The sequence below is a fragment of the Syngnathoides biaculeatus genome, chromosome 2 (assembly GCF_019802595.1).
Source record: "Syngnathoides biaculeatus isolate LvHL_M chromosome 2, ASM1980259v1, whole genome shotgun sequence".
NCBI classification, from domain to species: Eukaryota; Metazoa; Chordata; class Actinopteri; order Syngnathiformes; family Syngnathidae; genus Syngnathoides; species Syngnathoides biaculeatus.
The window spans coordinates 24,352,618-24,365,513 of NC_084641.1; the positions used below are offsets into that span (position 1 = coordinate 24,352,618).

At 43.5% G+C, this 12,896-nt stretch overlaps 1 protein-coding gene and 1 pseudogene across 4 annotated transcripts in view; one reads left to right on the top strand and one right to left on the bottom strand.

Moving 5' to 3' along the window:
* The window catches only part of LOC133512678 (IQ motif and SEC7 domain-containing protein 1-like), a 143,197-nt gene that overhangs the window by 19,741 nt on the left and 110,560 nt on the right, over positions 1 to 12,896 (top strand). The window lies entirely within an intron of this gene.
* On the bottom strand, positions 1,311 to 1,429 carry LOC133497381 (5S ribosomal RNA; annotated as a pseudogene).

A 12,896-nucleotide genomic window follows, 5' to 3' on the forward strand; every position in this document is an offset into this window, starting at 1 on the left:
TCGATGCAGTGCATGTTCCTCGTACTTGACCTTCTTTTCCTCCCTTCCTCTCACTGTTCCTATTGACCTCCAAATGAATTAAGAGGAAAGACAATTTTAAGACAGAGCACAAAAGAACATTCAAATTCAAGAGCATGTTGTTTCATTTCTTTCTAACACAAACACTCCAAAATTGTGGCTCGCTGTCACCCTTTGAAATCAATTTTTTTGCGGCGAAGGTTGACCGTATGCGCCACCCAACAGTGTGAACGTTCAGTTAATAAATTATATAATCATTTCACTTTGTGCAGCGTGGCTTGCATGCATCTTACTGCAAGGATTGCCACCATGTTTTCAGTAAAACGGGCGTAAATCATAAGAATTGAAGGGATCAGAAACCTGAAGCCGTCTTACATCGTTTTTACTTCTCTGTCCAATTATTCACCTCGCGTCAGTCAAAGTGAGCTGACGTTCTTGCCAAATTTGACCCAATCTGTCACATGCAGCTGCCTCGGCTTGTTGTCTGCCAGGTGGGAGTGCAACGTGTGGACTGCCGATGATGAGGCGGAGGCGGTCGACAGCTGAACACACAAACACAGATGAGAAGCTTGTGGTCACACATCTTGGTCAGCATAGATGATGTCCAGCCATCTCACCCCTGTGGCGGTGTGGCTTAGAACAACTAATATTTGGTGGGCTTTGCGCATTTTTTTTAGATGCAGATTGGCTGTGGGTTTTAGTTTGCTTTGTAAACATTTCACATAAGTGACTCGCTTCAACGGCTGTTGGATTCTTTTTCATATGCGCCAACTGGACAGAAATTGGCGGTACAGTTGCAGTCCAGCATGCTGTTTTGTCTTATAGGTTTTCAAAGTGTTGTTATAAGCAAAGTCTCTGTTTATCTCCGTGAGTTTAATTCAACTAGATAAAGCTGTTTGATGAAAAGTTTGCTGTGAAAATACAAAGTGTAGAAATTATTCTTGGGCAATTTCCTAAATCAAGTCTACGCCACAGGGTGTCCGGGGACTCCCTTAGAGAGAGGGTGAGAAGCTCGGTCATCCGGGAGGGGCTCAGTGTCGAGCCGCTGCTCCTCCGCATTGAGAGGACCCAGATGACCCTAACCCTGACCTGACCCGGAAAAGGGGTAGAAAATGGATGGATGGAAGTTTAGGAAAAATAACCATCTGTTCTTCTTCTTCTTTTCCTTACGGCTTGTCCCGTTAGGTGTCGCCACAGCGTGTCATCTTAGATGAACGCATATTTGTTTGGCACAGTTTTACGCCGGATGCCCTTCCTGACGCAACCCCCCCAGCGCTTTAGCCGGGGAGAGAAGCTTACAGCACCTGATATTACTAGGCGGTCTCCCATCCAAGTACTAACCAGGGCCAAACCCGCTTAGCTTCCGAGGTCTGACGAGATCGGCGGTTCTCAGGGTAGCATGGCTGTAAGATAGGAAAAATGATGTTATTTCTTTTAAAATGAATTACACAAAATTATGGAAAATTGTATTAGGAAGAAAATATTTTTAAAAAGGTTTTCTCACATCTTTCTCAATTTCACTTTTTTTTTTTATAATTTCCAAATAAAAATCTCCAGAGTTGGGTGACTGGTTAGCACATCTGCTTCACAGTTCTGAAAAACCAGTCTCAAATCTGGCCTCACCCATCTGGCGTTTGCATGTACTCCGCTTTCCTCCCGCTGTCCCAAAAACATGCATGATCAGTTAGTAGAAAATTCACGTTCTAAACATTTGTTTGTGTGCCATGTGATTGGTGGGTGACCAGTTCAGGCTGTTTCCTGCCCCTGGCCTATAGTCGGCTGGGAAAGGCTCCAGCATACCCATGACCCTAAGCGATGTCAAAAATGGATGGATGGATGGATAGAAATCTGCACGGGTGAACGATCCTGTGGAAAACGTTTAAGGCCACCTCTAGCTTTTGCTTTAATTACCTTTTCCACAGCAATCATTTTGAAAGAGTTCAAGAAAAAAGGCTGCCGGCAGGATTATGCAAAAACTCCTCAAATTCTCAGAGATGCAAATGATAAAAATAAATACATTTCTGCTTGCCGTGAGTCCATCTTTATGAAGTGGGGCTGAGAATAACCACTTGGGACATTAGCTTCCGTCGACCTGTGTGTTCCTCAAATGTGTACACACTCATACCGGTTGCTGCTGTGCAGTGCGTTGTGCGCCGTATGTTACCCTTGATTTTGCAGGATATCTAAAAATCTAAGTCAGAGTAATGGGTGCAGTCAAAGAGAGGTTTCTGGCTTTTTTAGACTATGAAGTGAAGTGCATGAGTCAAACTTTGATTAAGTGATCTGCCGCTGTGAAGAAATGCCAGAGGGGACTGTATTGTGAGGGACACCACTTTAAAATGACTTTTAAAATCAAACTTTTCTAGGTTAAAAAATGTCATTACCACCCAACTGCGCCTTCAGCTTTACAGCAGATTTGAGAGAATTTCAGGGCGTTTAGCTGTGTCACGGTCAGTGCTTGCGTACTGTTGTTTTCAGCTTGGAGCAGGAAGCAGACGAGGCGAGTGAGCTGCTGGTGAACCCCCCCCCCCCATACAGGAAATAACACAGTGAGCAGAAAACAAAAAGGATTGTGTGTAGTAGATGAAAGCGGGAGAATGGAAATGTAGCTCAAGATAATGAGTCGAATATTTGACACGGTTGCTGATTCTGACTGATGAAGATATGAAAAACTTTACCTCTTGGACTGACTCATATTTTCAGTACGCTTTTCAAAGAGGTTCAAGTTGAAATGTGGCGGTGGTAGTAATAAATGACGCTGTAGAATCTTTGACAAGTGATCAATCTACTGTACGCTACAGTTTATAAAGTGGAACCTCGATAGGACTAATAGTGCTTGGCTGTGAGGTGGGGTTGTTTTTTTTCAGCCCATTGACAACCATCCATTTTCTGAGCTGCCTATCCTCACAAGGGTCGCGGGAGTTCTGGAGCCTATCCTAGCTGTCATCGGGCAGGAGGCGGGGTACACCCCGAACTGGTTGCCGGCCACTCTCAAAGATCAGAGAGACAGACAAAAGTCACACTCAAAATCACACCAAAGGGCAATTATTGCATGTTTTTGGGATGTGGGAGGAAACTGGAGTGCCTGGAAAAAACCCACGCAGGAATGGGGAGAACATGCAAACTCCACACAGGCGGGTCGGGATTTGAGCCTCAGTCCTCAGAACTGTGAGGCCAATGCTCTAACCAGTTGCGGCACGGTGCTGCCGCTGATTGACTTTTTTTTTTTGTTTGTTTTTCAACCCATATACACCCGCATTACTGTACAGTACCAAATTATCATTTGGTTAGGTTTTTTTTTTTTCATGGCCTAAAGCGCCCCGTAAAAGTACAGTACAAAGTAATTAGAGATGTTTAAAAAAAAAAAAAAAGCAAGAAAATGTTTGAAAGTTTCAAACTTGCCACATCGGTGTGCTTGGTTATAATGTCATTCTTGACATAAATTACTCATCCTAGGGAAGTCACTTTCAATTACTGCGCTTCCTATTCCCAAGTCCATTGTCAAATGCAAATATCTTGATTTAAAAAAATATATATAGCTATATATTCATATTTTATTCATATATATTCAACAAAAAATAACTTTCCAAGACTCCAGGGACTGATGTTTTGAATTTCTCAGAGTTAAAACTATAAGAATTGGTTCTGAATCGGGTCTGCAGCTATCTAGTGTGCATAACGTATGATATAGAAGAATTTCAGAGAGTGACTAAAGGCTCTGCTCCACGTGGAGCGGAGAGAGGTAAATACAAATACTAGCGCTGCACTGTCCTCCTGGATAGGGTTGTGTGCTACCCCGTACAATGGACCTTTCCGACCTGTCAATCACTCGTTCAATAATAGCCAATCAGATAGCTGCATTGTCTTAACCGCTGGCTTGACACGCCTCTTTTGTCGTCATGTCCCACAAGCAATGCTGGTTGTCAGTAGCGTGCGCTAGGAAGTTAATGTTACGAAGAACATGGTCTTCTGATGAAAGATATCCTGCTAAGTTACAAGGGGCCCGCTTGATTCATTTTCCAAAGCCTAAAACGCAGTTGACGAAGTGTCTACGATGGAGTAAGGCTCACGGAAGACAACTAAGTACGAACAATATCAACAAACACAACGCTGTATTTTCAAAGGTAAGTGAGGGAGAAGTATCTTCTTGGAGTTCGATTGAATTATCAGTGCTTTATATATTGCAGGAGAACAATTTTGACTTTGTTAGCGTATCACTGACCTGCTGAATGAAGTGTGTCATGTTTTATGCAGAAGAGTCGGGTTAGTGATACGTAAATGCGCCATATCATGCAAGAGAAATGTCTATTTGCCTATTTGTATCACATCAGACTTTTAAGACAGAGCACTGGGATCCATTACGATCCAAGTCAAATGAATACACCCACTCGCTTATAAAGACTACAATGATAGTCCAAAATCTCAATTCCAAGTACATATCCTTGCGTGAAATAGACCTCTCTGTAGAACCAACCCTCTTGGACAAGTCTGGCGCATTTGCCAAAAAACATACCGCAATGATACAGGGAATACGCGATAGAGAATCCACTTCAAACCTGTTCTGTTCAGTCGCCATTTTGGAAGATTAAGGGAGATGGCAACTGTCACTAAGGGGAGGGCGGAGCTGAAGATCGCGAGTCGGAAAGGTCTATTGCGACAAGTAGTAACCTTTCACAGGTTCTGTCATCATAGCACACACTTTATCTTCGGGAAAAAAAGTAAACCTTGTGAAAATCAGTTGCCATAAATAGGAATGTCATCCCCCGCAACATAACCACCACGTAGGTACATCGGTTTGCTAGGCTGCTACGGCGTGCTGGTGTATCTTGTCTTCATATCTACGGTTTGCGCAACCACTAAAAAGCTGTGATTGAATGTCAGTCATGCAGCATGAAATTTTCCAGAGAGTTGTGAATGAGCTGTCAATAAAAAAAGAATGTCTTTGTGACATGGACTAGGTGAGTCACTTCAATGTATTAGACGTACGACATAGAAGCTATTTCAAGCAAATGATTCAGGATTTAATATACCACTGCACCATTATGGTGACTGTAGTGACAGTCCTTGCTCTTTCAACACTCCATGCCGCCAGCAGCATTTTTGAAGCGGTAAACCTTTTGCAAGTGAAAAAAAAGTCAACTGGCGCCGACATATTTTTTTGCCAGTATGATATGATATATCTCAACATTCGGCTGTCCGTGTAATGAATGAAAATCACCTTGGTGCGGCGCTGTAGATATCACGCCGCTGGAATGCAGAGGTGGAAAAGCCCTGAAGGTCCTGGAAAGAATGGGCACAGCACGTGTGCAGGAACATATTTGACAGGAGACGCCCACATTTTAGGGTTGGTGCAGGCTTGGCTTGAGGGTGTTCAAATGACCCATTTGAGTGGACCTTCCTGGTTTATGCACACAGAAAAATATGAGCTTTTTCGAGACCCTGTAGAGCATAAACCGTATTAAAAAAATGCATGGATAGCAATCCTAGAATATTGATTTATACCTCTACTGAACCTCAATAGCTGGTATAATTCATCCATTTTTTTGAGCCAATTATCCTGACGAGGGTGGCGAGAATGCTGGAGCCAATCCCAGCTGTCATTGGGCAGGAAGCGGGGTACACCCTGGATTGGTTGCCAGCCAACCGCAGGGCGCAAAGGGACAAACAGTCACATTCACAATCACACCGAGGGGCAATTTAGAGTGTGGGATGTGGGAGGAAAACCGGAGTGCTCGGAGAAAACCCACACAAACCCCACACTTCTGGAATCTGAACCCCGGCCCTCAGAACTGTGAGGCAAACGCTTTAACGCTGTGCAGCTGCTATGACATAGCTATTAAATGATTTTCTATTCCTGTCTTTCATTGACAATAATTCTATACTTTAACCCCCCAAAGTCTGGAACTTGTGAGTTGGTGGAAGCTGACACAAAAACCTCAAGATTTCAAGTAAAGAAGCATAGATAATTTAGGCAGATGTCAATTTCCTATTGTTGGCGTCACTGATGGGTTGCTTTAGTCACTTGTCTTCCATGCAGGTAGCGTGTGTTGATTGTCCGTCCGTTTGTATACGTGCCTGTCAGTGCATTGCGTATGTGTGTGTGTGTGTGTGTGTGTGGGTGGGTCGATGGGGAGGGGGGGGGGTCGTACTTTAGCTTTTGTCCGAAGTCATCTGGAATAGGCTCCACCGAGTTAGGATAAGCGCTATAGAAAATGGACAAATGGATAAATATCGCAGCCTAGACCTTCATAGAGGACTCGAGTAACTCATTAAAGCTGCTCAAGCACACACATTTCTCGTTGCAATTAAAAGCTGATTAATAAAGATCATTTTCACCTCTGGAAAGCTCCAAGGAGCCCTACACGTGATGGATGTACTCGTTGATGCATTGGCCTCAGAAACCTGGTGTAGAGCACACACGTACAGAAGCACACAAATGTGCGCCTCATCAAAGGCGAGGAAAGAAATTATCCACTGAAGTTTTATCCCAACCGCCGCACTCTGGTCCTTATTAATTACTGACAATACTCCGCCAGAATGTCGAGCTTCAGAGTCCTCCTCAATTAGTGAGTGAACTGTGAGAACTTGCCACAACCCCAAGTCCTTGTTTGGTGACACTTGTGGAGGGAGGCACGAGGCACCGAGGGTTTGTCACAGTTTTATTTATTTCCATCCCAGCTTGAAGTTGAAAGCGTTTCATGGCTGCCATTCAGCAAAACCGAATGTTTGCCGTTTGATCATGTCTGAGAGCCCACGCAGGTGGCTGAAATTTTGATCCACAGTTAGCTGAACATGCAATCCCAGGTGTGTCGCGTTTTCAAATAAATGAAGGGTTTGCATGTTTCCGAGCCTACTTGAAAACATCATTTAAATAACATATTTTAGATGTTTTTGGACCATTAGGCAGAGATTCTACCCAGAGACCGCAGTGGTGCGTTTGTGGTGACAGTGCTCACCAATCTTGCAGTGGGCTGCCCAGTTTCCTATTCCTATATTCTATCAATATTGTCAAGTTATGATAAACGGTTCTGACACAATTCCCACTGATGCTGTGCAGCCGCTTTAATACCAGCTCGCAAGTGTTTTAGTACATTCAAACTAAAATCCGTAAAAGGATAGTCCAAAAAAAGCCCAATTTCCTCACAATGCCTCGATGCCTTTCAGCCCTGTGTGTTTATTTAATTGTCCGAACAAGCAGATGAACCTCTTCCTACTTAAAAGTGCTTCGTCAGTGATAAAGCTATATTGTGTCAGAATTTCCTCTTGACGAAGCGGAGCAAATAGCCGCACGCGCATTCCATGTATCGTCTCAGCTATCTGCCTTCCTTTTTAATGCAATAATAAGATGGAAAATGACTCCTTAAGGTGCAACACTGCTCACAAACAGTATGTTTGGAATTACAATGAATCAGGTCTTCCCCGGTGATAAAAGCGCTGCAGGGGAAGCACAGGAGCCTCTGTGGCCACTGACTGGGTTGTCGCACAGTTCATGTTGATCCAGTTCATTTGGAACAAGGCAGGCAGCTATGATTAAATGAGCAGTCTTGTGCATGATGGCACTTGTGTCCAGTTACACTTACTCTTGCAGAAAGGCAGATTGATAAAATCTTGAGTCAGCATCAGTCACGGCTGCCAGTGTCCTCTGTCTGTTTCCTCCCCTCACAACAGGAAGCGGGCTGTCATCCTGCAAGAGATTTAGGGGAAAAAGGCGCTTGCGCCAATGGATGCGCAACAAGAAAAGGGAGATTGAGGTATTGGGCCTGATGGGGATGAAACATTCTGTTTTCAGGAAGCAGCTGAGATGCAGATGTGGCACAGGTAGATGCCTGTGAAAAGCAGTAGGGGGCTGTGAGTTGGCCTTCCTGTGAAGTGATACCTCCACTGGGATTTGGCATTTACCGCGTTTGGGAATGTGCAGTATCTGTCTCTAAAAGGAAGGAAAAGTTGCTCACACACATCCATCATCCGAGAGATAAGATTCAGCTTGGATAAGGGCACGAAATATGGGAATCATTTATTTTACGGGCTCAACAAATGAGCTTTACGTGTTCTACAGAAATGCTTTATAAATGTCTGATTAGCGGGAGGAACGTTTTCACTACAAGGCCATTTACAACAAATTACAGTCTCGGTCAGGCACTTGTATCAGTTCAGTTTCATGCAAATGCAAGCGGGGACTCATCTGGTTAGATCGCTGGCCTCACGGTTCTGAGGACTGGTGTTCAATCCCAACCTCGTGTGTGGAGATTGCATGTGTTCCTGCGTGGTTTTTCTCTGGCATTTTGGTTTCGTCCCACATCCCCAAAAACATGCATTTATCAGAGACTCTAAATTGCCCCAAGGCGTGACTGTGAATTCAACTGTTGTCTGTCTCCACGTGCCCTGCGATTGGCTGGCAACCAGTTATGGATGTACCCTGCCTCCTGCCCGATGACAGCTGGGATAGGCCCCAGCACTCCTGCAATTCTTGTGAGAATAAGCAGCTGAGAAAACTTTCATGTCGAGTAGAGGAGGGATCCAAGCGACGTTCCCTCTAATTTTTGACGTGTCTGAGCAAACACGCTAACCCCGTGAGCACCCCCTTTGACCGCTGTGAGCAACATCAGGTGTATGCTCTGTGGTCAGATCGGCGTTATCCATTAAAGTTGCAAGCCTCATTAAAAGATTCAGATTACATTATTTCCATTCCCATCGGAAAATTTTAAGAACAATTTTATTTGTATTTTTGCAATGAAAATGTCAACAAACAAAAAAACACATTGCTAACCAAACCAAGCCAACTATGAACTGTAAATATGAAATGTGGCCTCCAACTTTGTTTCATTTATTTTTAATCCACAATGATATCCCCATCTGTTTTTCTTGGTTTAAAACTGAATTATTGCTTGCAGAATAACTTTGGCAATGCATGTTGAAAGCTGGATGATGCTACCAAACAGTTTTAAGGTTGATGTTATGAGGTCTCCTATTTTTAAAATACAGCTTTATAGCTTTTTGTGCACTGTATTGTCTGTGATTTGATCCTCTTATCAGGCTGCACCAAGGTGGAATTTTAACATTATACACCATCTCATCCTGTACTTTGTAGTTTGGCTTCAAACCAGACCTTTTTTTTATTAAAAAATGAGAAAATCTCATCCAGTTTCACCACTTTCTTCATTATTATTATCATCATCATGATCATTATTTACATCCTCTGACATTCATTCAAGCAACAACGTTTCTTTTTTTTTTAACTTTAACCTTTATCATCTAGAGTAAACATAAGCAGCATGTCTAACTCGTCTTTGCTCTACATTGCCAAGACTGTGTTTCTAGTGTTTCTGGTGGGCGGTGTTTGTAGTCATGAGTGTACGCCTTTAAGAGCCAGAGGTGGGCGGTGTCAGGTAAACAAGGAAGTAGAGTGTGTGGCATGGTGTGGCCGCACCAGCTTGTTAGAGACCAAGTGCTGCCGTGTTTAAAAAAAAAAAAAAAAACCAAAAAAAAAAAAGTCAGGCTGCGGTTCACTGCGCTGGATGGGGTTTCTTGTCCGCTGAGTGTGTGCTACAAGTGCGCAATTGACCCCTCCGTGGATATTGCACAATCCGCGTCACTGACCAATCAGAGGCCAGAGATCTGCATAAACCAAAGCCCGTTTTTGCTCCCGCCATTTTCTCTGACAACATTGAATGGTCCAGTATAGGTTTAGTTAGCGTTTTATCGCGTATTTGGGTTATTTAACAAAAAATATGGTTAAGAGGTGTAGTCACGGACTTTGTAATAGTGACGACAGGTATCCTGAAAGGCTAGTTGGTGGAGTTCGATTCGTACCCTTTCCAAAACCGAAGACCCAGTACGAAAAATGCCTTCGATGGATCAAACTTTGTGGAAGACCGCATCATCAACTAAATCCATCTAATATCAACCGGAACAGATATGTTTTCACGAAGGTATGCCTTATATTTGATTTTCAATACATGTCTCGTATAAATGAATTCGAAGTTCTTCGCTAGCATAACATTGCTACGTGTGAACGATTTTCACACTTATTCTTTGTTGAGCGATATTTAGTGATGATCGGACTGCACAAACGTGTCACTTTCTTGCCGGCTTGCGGCCGAAGCTTAACAAGACTGTTTGCGCAAAGATATGCCCTATATTTGATTTTTAATACACGTCTCGTATAAATGAACGAGACGTTCTTCGCTAGCATAACACCGCTACGTGTGAACGATTGAATGAAATCAGAAGCATGGCGTCTCTCTCAGTTAAGAATGTATTGTATTGAATTGTATTTGCCATTTTTACCGTTTGTCTTACGTCAGCGTACGTGGCGTGACGTCACTTCAGGAGGCGTGGTTAAGTGCCCTGTACGGAGGGGTCAATTGCGCAGGTGCGCAGCTTAGAGGGAACATTGGATCCAAGCGAATTGTGCGGCCTTTAGCAAGCACACGGCTGAGGTGGAAAGTACATGACAGGTGATGCCGCTCAGATGTTAGTTAAATTAGTTGCGGTAGTTGGTAGCGGAGCAGTGGAGGTGTCCTGGCTCGAAGTTCGACTCCACCCTGAAACATTTCAACATTACTGTGGAGAAACGTTCCGAAAAATGAAGATGTATCTTTGGACAAAATGTATGTGAGGAATGCTTTCATCCGGTCATCCGTTCATTCGGTGATGCATTGTATGTACAGGAATCGATGGCTCCAGTAATTGGCATTGCCTCTGGACTCCGGCTTGTGTGTCAATGAATCTCATTGCGTTCTATTGACCCAGCTCTAGTTTTCAGCCTCAGCCCCACTGCGCACTTGTAATGAGGCTTGCTCTGATCTGAACGCAAAACTCTGGTGTACCCTTTATGTAATAATTAGGACATCTTTGTATATATTTGCTGAGCAGACCATCACGAGCGGATCATTTGCTGTAACAACATTTTGGACCGAGAGGAGGTTGTTCGCAGAGGCAGAGATAACACAGAACAAAGAGAAAATGACAAAGGGAAAAACAGTCCTTAAGCCAACAGAGAGTTGGCTGCAGCTTGACATAACAGAAGTTTATTAAGTTCAGAAAAAGAGATGAGCTGCTCCAGTACCTGAGGGCATTAAAGGCAGACCTTGAACAGTAAACATCTTGATGTTTCTTCGTTGTATATTTTCCCACCTTCAGCTTTGGGTGGGTCCCAGAGTTCACTGGATACTTGCTCGTCTTGTCTCGTTTTAAATGTGCTCCAATGGAAATATTCCAGCATTCTTAACTTCAATATGATTGTGTATCCTGTATCTATGACCTCGCTCTCACTCAGCCAGCCAGGGGCACAATTGGGTTGGCGGTGTAGCCTTTGTCCCGCCGTATCTGTTAATCGTGTCCACGTTAAATGTCGCTGCTGGGTTTCTGGAGCCTGTGAGCCTTGGCAGCGGTTGCCATGGAGAAGAAGCAGGTCATTCGATGTTTGCAGACATGCGGTACATTGTCTGCAGCGTTATCCCGGTATAGCTTCAGTTTATCATTGGGTTGCACAGTTTTTAATTCTCCCGTATTGATTACCCTCTGTATCACACACACACGTTGATGTTACGAGTAATGATTTTTAATTTAGATTTTTTTTTTTTAATTTTAATTATATGTAGTTTTTTCAGTTCTTCTGGATGAAATATGACGAATGCAGTAATTGCTGGAAAAACCACTGAAATGTTGGTGGCCTGCATGCATAATTCTTGGGTGAAACTGCTTTATCCATATTTATAAGTGCAAAACAAAAGAAGGCGAGGATGATGTCCAAAGGTACAAATGGGTAGTGGCGTTTTGATCCTGTGTTAAAAAAAAACCTGACCTGAACTACCAAACCAAAGTAAAGATTTGGCTCCTAATTAACATATAGAGCTCATGTGAAAATTAGATACACAACATCTTTATTTTATTGTAGTTGTTTGAATAGAAGCCACTTGGCTGTAATGCTTAAGGTTTGCAGATGGATTGTTGATGTGTGTGGCAATAAATTCTGGGCTCTAATTAAGATGGGCTTGTAAAAACTGCCACTGACGTCCCTATAGCTATTGTTATCAAAATTATATATAATATTCACTTGAATGTTTATATGAAAAAATAAATATGAGCAGGGAGCGTGTCATTCATGCGCAAAGTTGCGGAAGTCTCACTCGACATCCAAGTGGTAGCCATATTGCCTGCTACGTCAGCAGCAGCTGTCACACTGGGACAGTCTCCATTGAGGGGACGGACGACAGAGGTTTTCGGATTTTTCCGACGCCCCTTCTGACACGGAAGCTCTTTTCGAAGAAGAGAACATCTCATAATCAAGTGGAGTGACCGGGTCAATATTACCCTGTCGTTTCGAGCTATATTTAAATGATATGTGGATCACGTCTAACTAACAACAGACTCCTTGACAGTATGTATGACAGTATGTAGCATACTCAGGAGGACCCATGCCCGGCGAGACACTGATGGCCGTTGGGGGGAGAGCTCCTTTCGCCTCGCGCACGTGGCCAATCCACCTCTGCAGCAGCGACGGACAACACCGCCCGCGGCCGCACATCGACACATTTAGCACCCCCGACTTACGTATTTTATTTAGTTATTATGACGCTGATCCTTTCTTACTTCTGAGAGGATTACGTCGTCCCCTGCAACTATTATATATATATTTTTAATAGCTCTACACACACCTACCTGTCATCTGGAACCCACGGAGCTCTCGTCGTTTGCACCTGTGCAATCCATTTTTCACGATGAACCGGGTCTTTTTGAAAAATATGAAGAATGAATCCATCCTCCCAAGTTTTTGAACAATATCCAGCAATACAACGAGCCGGCATTTTGGCTAACACAAGGAATAACGAGCTACCTTCCAGCAGGTAAAACTAGTATAAAAAGACAAGACCGCT